Source organism: Bubalus kerabau, chromosome 3 (genome assembly GCF_029407905.1).
Source record: "Bubalus kerabau isolate K-KA32 ecotype Philippines breed swamp buffalo chromosome 3, PCC_UOA_SB_1v2, whole genome shotgun sequence".
Classification (NCBI taxonomy): Eukaryota; Metazoa; Chordata; class Mammalia; order Artiodactyla; family Bovidae; genus Bubalus; species Bubalus kerabau.
Window position 1 is genome coordinate 47,709,654 of NC_073626.1, and position 8,399 is coordinate 47,718,052.

Here is an 8,399-nt window from a genome sequence, read left to right on the forward strand (position 1 = left end):
AATACATTAAGTTTTCTTTTAAACTGTGGCATTTGAGAAGCTCATTGTTATACCAACTGAAATTTTGCATTATAAGATTTTCTGCAGGTATTTGTAGATGTATTGTGCAACATCATATATGTGATAAAGCAGAGACTACTTCTATACCCTTTACTCTTGTAATCAATAAAACGTTATCAATATGGTTACAGTTCTATGTGATCTTTACCAGTCAAAAAATCTCCTTAACTCAACCTCTGAAGTAACTATCAAGTAATCCTAAATCTGATGTTAGTTATTCCTCGATGCGTTTTTATAGTTTTACTAAACATGTCTGTTTCCTTAAACAATGTATAGACTTGCTTGCATTTTATAGTAAATAGTGAAGTTTCTCAGTCGTGTCCGACTCTTTGCAACCCCATGGACTGTAGACTGCCAGGCTCCTCTGACCATAGGATTTTCCAGGCAAGGATACTGGAGTGGGTTGCCATTTCCTTCTTCAGGGGGTCTTCCCGACCCAGGGATCGAACCCAGGTCTCCTGCATTGCAGGCAGTCTCTTTACCATCTGAGCCACCAGGGAAGCCACTATATAAATAGTGTCTTCAAAAACCAAGAATCTCAGTTGCAAATGCAAAAGAATCTATTCTGGTTAGTTTAAGCAGAAAGGAATTTATGTTGAATATTAAGTAGTTCATATTAAATAAAATCTCCACAACTCTCAAAAAGGCAGAATGTGAAACTACACAATCCAATCACATCACAAAATCTTTAATGAAAACATCGATGCTTCTAAACAGCATCTGTGGTCTCTGTGGAATATAGAGAAAATATTTTCTGTGTTTCTGCAAGGTTTGGGCTTCCTAAATACATTTTGCTGAAAACTGGGGATCCTGGCACATGATGATGAGAGAATTCCAGGAAGACTGACCTAATCCTGAAGGTATGTGTTTGCATTTCAAGAGAAAATGAGGCCCAGGACCATGGAGACATATGTAGGTCATAAAAAGTCAGAGAGATACCCAAAGTTCATGCAGCCTCTGGAGACATGTGTATGCATTCCAGAAGGTTAGAATGAGAACCCAGGGTCCTCCCCATCCCATCTCCACAGAGCAGAGGTGTCTATTCAGGAGAGGAAAGAGAAGGCAACTGTCCTGTGTGTAAGCACAAAGTCCACTCTGCTCACCGATGGAGTGTCCAGCTACTTACGAAGAAGGATCTTCCATCTGGCTCTCGTCACATCCCCTCAGGGGTACGTGCTGAAGTGAGAGAGAATCACACTTGCATTCATGGTAAGGTAATAAATGTGAAATCTGTCTCTGATTAAAAATACCTCATGTACACCTTGAGGATGAATAAAAATGGAATATTAAAATCGCAACAAGTGCCTCAGACTAGATGCTGTACATTCCAACACGACTTCCCCCAAAACACTGTACGCAGCTGTTGTGCTAACCTGATGCCATAGGTCTGGTTATTGGGGAAATCCCTTGGTTTGAGACTTTGGGGCAAGACGTTTATGAGGAAATACACTTGAGATCAGCACCCATGACACAGAGAGTATGTGTGTGTAACTGGGAAGGTTTAATTTGAATTCACACTGGGTCTGCGCTGTGACTTTAACCCTTATCTTGCTGCTTTTGCTTTTGTTACTACAGGCATACATGATGCCTGCCTTGGGAAATAACCTGATCCTGCCTGCCTGTGAAGGACCGTGACTTTCCTAAATTCTCTGTGTGCAAATGGCAGGCACCCCCTCATCTGCTGCTTACCAGCTAAGCCCAGAAATATACATGTGGGGAGGCCAGAATCACAGCTGGATGTGGCATCTTTGTTGATATGACAGGAGATATTCCATTTCAAGCCACCCATGAAATGACTGTAAGGAAGTGAACCTAACACCCACCCCCCTGCCTGAGGCTTGCCGAGACATTTGCAAGGATTGAATAGTCTTTTTACTTTGTTTCTTCACTTTCCACCTACTTCTGATCCATAAAGGAACCTCACTTATATTTGGGCATCCAGGACCAGACAAGATGTTTCTTTTGAAGCATTAACCTGCCAACTTCTTGGTCATCTGGGTCCCAGATAAAGTCCCCAGTTAACGCGTATAAGTTGTCTCTTGGAAGGGGGGTTGGGCTGCACTTTGTGGGTAATTCCAGAAGGTTACAAACTCAGCTGAGGGCTATCAGCAGCAACACCCTGGCCACTTGTGTTATAAAGTCCAAGCTTGCACTGCTCGCCACAGGACTGGCCAATAAATTAGATGAATTGTTGGGGCAAAGAATAGCAAGTTTATCTGGGAAGCCAACAGACTGAGAAGATGATGGACTAGTGTCCCAAAGATCCGTCTTGTCCAGATGGGATTTCTTGGATGCTAGTTTCTTTTATAGAATAAAGAGAAGGAGGTGAGGAGGGAGAGTGAAAAAAAAAAGATGATAAGTTATTGCAAATATTTCCTGTTTCTGGGCAGACTCCAGAGGGGATGTATTAATTTCTTCTTACCTGCAGCCATTCACAGATAGTCTGGCCAGGGTGTTTCCTGTGAGCTAAATAAAGGTATTTTATCTTAAGCCTCATTACCTGGGAGGCAGGATTCACTGGGATGGGCCATTATGTATACTTCAAGCTATGGGCAATATCCCTCTAGTGATTAACTTATAGAAAAAACAATAAAATACAGAGGCAAAAGCAAAGGATCTAACATGAAGTTAGATCTGTCCTTTCCTGTTCCATTGGAGATGAGAGCCTGAGTCTTCAAAGGCGAGATCTGGGCACTGCACAGTCCCAGACCAGAGCACTTGCTCATGTTGCTCACTTCTGAATCCAAGGGCCACATGGACCTGTCTGATGGGATGGCGGTCAGGAAAGGTTTACCTTATTTCAAGTGTGTATTCCACCAAGGACAAAATGTTTTCCTGTCCCTGATAGAAGGTATCATGAAACTCAGCCCACAATCAGTCGGAGGCCAGTACTCATGGTATGCACAGGCACAGTGGAGGCGGCCCGGATGGGAGAAGAAGGGGCAGTGACATCAGGATTGGCTGCTATTGCTGGAAACCTAGGTGCTGAGCAGTGCCAGTACCCTGGCCAGCTTTTGTGGAAGAATATCTGCATTGAGCGAGGAAACCACCATGCTAGCAAATATTAATAGTAATTTCAAATGGATGATGACAGAATACAAAGACATGACATAGGAAATAAAATTAGGTTTACTTATCTAGTAAGGGCTTTTTTTTTAATTAATTTATTTTTTATTAAAGGATAATTGCTTTACAGAGTTTTGCTGTTTTCTGTCAAACCTCAACATGAATCAGCCATAGGTATACAAGGGCTTCCCTGATAGCTCAATTGGTAAAGAATCCGCCTGCAATGCAGGAGACCCTGGTTCAATTGTTGGGTCAGGAAGATCCACTGGAGAAGGGATCAGCTAGCCACTCCAGTATTCTTGGGCTTCCCTTGTGGCTCAGTTGGTAAAGAATCCCTCTGCAATGCAGGAGACCTGGGTTCGATCCCTGGGTTAGGAAGATCACCTGGAGAAGGGAAAGGCTACCCTCTCCAGTATTCTGGCCTGGAGAATTCCATGGACTGTATAATCCATGGGGTCGCAAAGAGTTGGACACGACTGAGCGACTAGACATGAATTTCACTATTTAGTAACGTTTACTCAATTTGCTATAGAGTAAGAAAGAACTTAGAGCCATCAGAATATTGCTAAGGAATCAGTAATTTTTAGCAGATTTTGGTGTAAATTCCTAAGATCTCCTAGAAAAGGGAATACTAACTGCATGTAAAAAAAAAATATGATTGAAAGCTGTGTCAAACTTCTTGAAAGCTCAACTACTTCCCTCTGTACCAATGTTATATATTTAAAACTGGAAAAGCTCTTCACATAGACTAGTCTGGGAATGTACCAGAGACTGGGTCCAGACTTCATTAGTGTGTTTGCTGCACAGTATGAAACATGATCACGTAATAGAGCAGAGTTCAGTCAGAGGGTTTATTGTCACCGTTTTCATTTATCACCTTTAGGCTTCTTGGTTTTCTCCCAAAACAAGAGTTAAGAAACCATAATTATTATCAAGAAGCAATGATTACATCTGGGTATCATGGTACCAGATCCTATTCCTGTTGCCCTCAAGTGGTACAGCCATCTCTACAGGATAAAGCCAAGTCTTTCTAGTTTAATTATTGGAATGCAGGGGAGGAAGATGTATTTTCCAGATCAATAGCTCCATATCAAGAACCAGGGGCTGTGTCAATTTACCCGGGTAAAACAACTACATCTTCAATGCAGTCCCTGCTTGATAAAGCTTGCATTCAAGCACTTATTCTCCAAGGCCCAACTACAACAGGAGTGAGCCTGTGACAAGGATAACCACAAATACATTCTCCTAGTTTTCAATAGCACATATAATCTCCATGCAGGGATGCAGTATTTCTTTAGCTTGTATTTGGTAGGGAACTAATATTACAGTATCTACAACTTGACTCTGTAACAATCCTCAAGCCATTTTGCAAATCTACCGAGTATATCTAGTCCAATAATATACTTAGGAAACATAGTGAATAATATAAAGCTGCATTTTCACATCTTACTGGCCCAGTGTGACATGGTCCTGAGCCAAAGTTTCAGTGATAATCTAATCTCTGCTCTTGTCATGACTGGGGAACCAGAAAGCTGTTCTGGGATCAGTTTTCTTTTGTTGATATAACAAATGAGTTCATATTTCGATGCTTAAAGCAAAGCCAGTTTTATAATCTCTCAGTTGAGTTGGGTGGAATTCTGACAGTGATCTCATCAGGTTAAAATCAAAATATCACTTGCAGGCTGTATTCAGTTGTTGGCAGAGTTAACTCCCACACTCTTGCTGAACTGAAGTCCCCTTGTCCTTATTGACTTTCACACAGGGGTCACTCTTGGCCTGTAGAGGCTACCTTCACTCTTTGACTCATGACGCCCTCCATCTTCAAGGCCAGCAATGGCTGATCCACTCCTTCTGATGCTCTGACTCTCTCTGACTCCCCCTCTGTAGCAGCCTGCACCTGTCTCCTCTTGTGATGGTGTCACAGTATACTTTCTCAAGGATGGCTGATCTTTATTCATTATAGAAGCCCTGGGATTCTGAACTAATGATGGGTTGGGAAATTGGTAAGGTGCCAAGCCCACATTATGTGGCTAAATGGAGTGAGACTATTGGAAAGTGGCATAATACAAACTTGGCTAAAACAAATCTCTAATTCAATAAAGTATTAAAACATCAGTTTCATGTAATTAAGCAATACTTAAAAAATGCTTATAATTTGTAGTAATTTAAATCAGCTGCACACTTTATCTTAAGTAAGGATTATATGTGTGTGCTCAGTCATGTCTGACACTTTGCAACCCCATGGACTGTAGCCCACCTCTATAGACAGGTTCCTCCGTCCATGGAATTTTCCAGACAAGAATACTGGAGTGGGTTGCCACATCCTTCTCCAAGGGATCTTCCCAATCAAGGGATCAAACCTGCTAAATGAGAGTTATATACTATCAAATACAGAAAGGTAAGATTATAACAATTTAAATTTTGGGTGCATATATATGTAATAATTTATGGTATGTGTGTGTGTTAATATATGAATAACAAGCAACGGTTATGACAGTGGACACAGAAATGTATTAAGTGTCATATACAAAGTGAATAAAATAATTCAGTTCAGTTCAGTTCAGTTCAGTTGCTCAGTCAGGTCCGACTCTTTGCAACCCCATGAACTGCAGCATGCCAGTCCTCCCTGTCCATCACCAACTTCCAGAGCCTACCCAAATTCATGTTCATTGAGTCGGTGATGCCATCCAATCATCTCATCCTCTGTCATCCCCTTCTCCTCCTGCCCTCAAAATTTCCCAGCATCAGGGTCTTTCCCAATTAGTCAGCTCTTCGCATCAGGTGGCCAAAGTATTTGAGTTTCAGCTTCAACATCAGTCCTGCCAATGAATACTCTGGACTGATTTCCTTTAGGATGGACTGGTTGGATCTCTTCACAGTCCAAGGGACTCTCAAGAGTCTTTTCCAATACCACAGTTCAAAAGCATCAATTCTTAGGCACTCAGCTTTCTTTAGAGTCCAACTCTCACATCCATACATGGCTACTGGAAAAACTAGATGGATCTTTGTTGACAAAGTAATGTCTCTGCTTTTTAATATGCTAAGTTGATCATAACTTTCCTTCCAAGGAGTAAGCGTCTTTTAATTTCATGGCTGCAATCACCATCTGCAGTGATTTTGGAGCCCCCTAAAATAAAGTCAGCCACTGTTTCCCCATCTATTTTCCATGAAGTGATGGGACCAGATGCCATGATCTTAGTTTTCTGAATGTTGAACTTTAATACAACTTTTTCATTCTCCTTTTTCACTTTCATCAAGAGGCTCTTTAGTTCTTCTTCACTTTCTGCCATAAGGGTGGTGTCATCTGCATATCTGAGGTTACTGATATTCCTCCTGGCAGTCTTGATTCCAGCTTGTGCTTCATCCAACCCACCATTTCTCATGATGTACTCTGCATATAAGTTAAATATCAGTGTAGACAATATACAGACTTGACGTACTCTTTTTCCTATTTGGAACCAGTCTGTTGTTCCATGTCCAGTTCTAACTGTTGCTTCCTGACCTGCATACAGGTTTCTCAAGAGGCAGGTAAGGTGGTCTGTTATGCCCATCTCTTTCAGAATTTTCCACAGTTTATTGTGATCCACACAGTCAAAGGCTTTGGCATAGTCAATAAAGCAGAAATAGATGTTTTTCTGGAACTCTCTTGCTTTTTCCATGATCCAGCAGATGTTGGCAATTTGATTTCTGGTTCCTCTGCCTTTTCTAAATCCAGCTTGAACATCTGGAAGTTCATGGTTCACATATTGCTGAAGCCTGGCTTGGAGAATTTTGAGCAATACTTTACTAGCATGTGAGATGACTGCAATTGTGTGGTAGTTTGAGTATTCTTTGGCATTGCCTTTCTTTGGGATTGGAGTGAACACTGACCTTTTCCAGGCTTGCGGCCACTGCTGAGTTTTCCAAATTTGCTGGCATATTGAGTGCAGCACTTTCACTACATCATCTTTTAGGATTTGAAATAGCTCAACTGGGATTCCATCACCTCCAGTAGCTTTGTTCACAGGGATGCTTCCTAAGGCCCACTGGACTTCACAAGTAAAATAAGTAGTTGTATTTAAAGTATACACATGTATTATTGTACTTCATGTATAAAAAAGTAGTATGGTTCACATAAAAGAACAATTAGTATTACTTGTATGTTGACAAACCAAATATTTTTTGGTAGTTAATTTAACATTTATTAGAATATGCATTAGGTCATACACAAGAGATTTCTAAATTAAGATAAAAGTTTCTTTTTCTGTCTTATAGCAGTCTGGCCATGAACTGTCCAAAGCAAGTTTGAAGAATGTGTTTCACCTAGTCATCTGTTGGTCTGCTATCCCTAGCAGATTGGTCTGAAATACATAGTTTGAGGACTTGCTACCATTTCCACCTTCCAAGCAACGGGACAGAGGAAGGGATCCGAGAGGGCAAGTTCTCCTCCCATGTGAGCACAACCTGCAAATAGCCCTGCTCACATCTGAGCATATCCCAGGGGACAGCGCCAGTCACATGGCCACACGGAACCACTGGAGGGTGATGGAGTACAGAAGACAGTCTACAGAGTGACCTGTTTATGAAGCACCTAGTTACCATACTAAGCCCTTGATGAGGAGTTTCTTTTCATTTAATCTTCCCAAGGAAGGTCCATATTACAACTGGTTCGTCTGAAGTTACAGTGTTGCCAGGAAACCCAAAATGAAATTAGATGCTTGAGGTAAAATATAATTTTAGATGCTTTTAGACTCTTCCATTGAGAAGAATAATAAAAATGGGAGGTCCCTTTACCTATAAATGATATTCAGCCTGAAGACTTCTGCAACTAATTTCACACAAGGAATGAGCATCTCTAAATTTCAGGACCAGCTGTTGACTGGATGCTGCCAACTAAATAATCATGAAAAGGCAATTGTTCATTTTTAGCTCTGTCTGGGACTTTCTCTCCCACACAAGACCCATTGACAAACTCCTTGCTGAGAACTTTGACCTCAAATAAATCCCTTCTTGGTGCAAAACAAACTTCCATTAAGCAGCTCTTTCCATCGTTGGTTAGTGAGACATTAAACAGCAACAACAGATACCTTATTAGCATTATGGTACAGAAAGAACAATGGTCCAGAAAGTCATCTGTGGGGAGCATGGCACAGCGTAGGAGTCAAAATGGGACAAAATGAGAGTTTATAAAAGTGATGTTGGATTTTAAATATCTTAAAAAAAAAATAAAAGCCTTAAGCAACAGCAGTTTACTTAGCTTGCACCTTTCATAAGGACAGAACTTTAGCCAAACA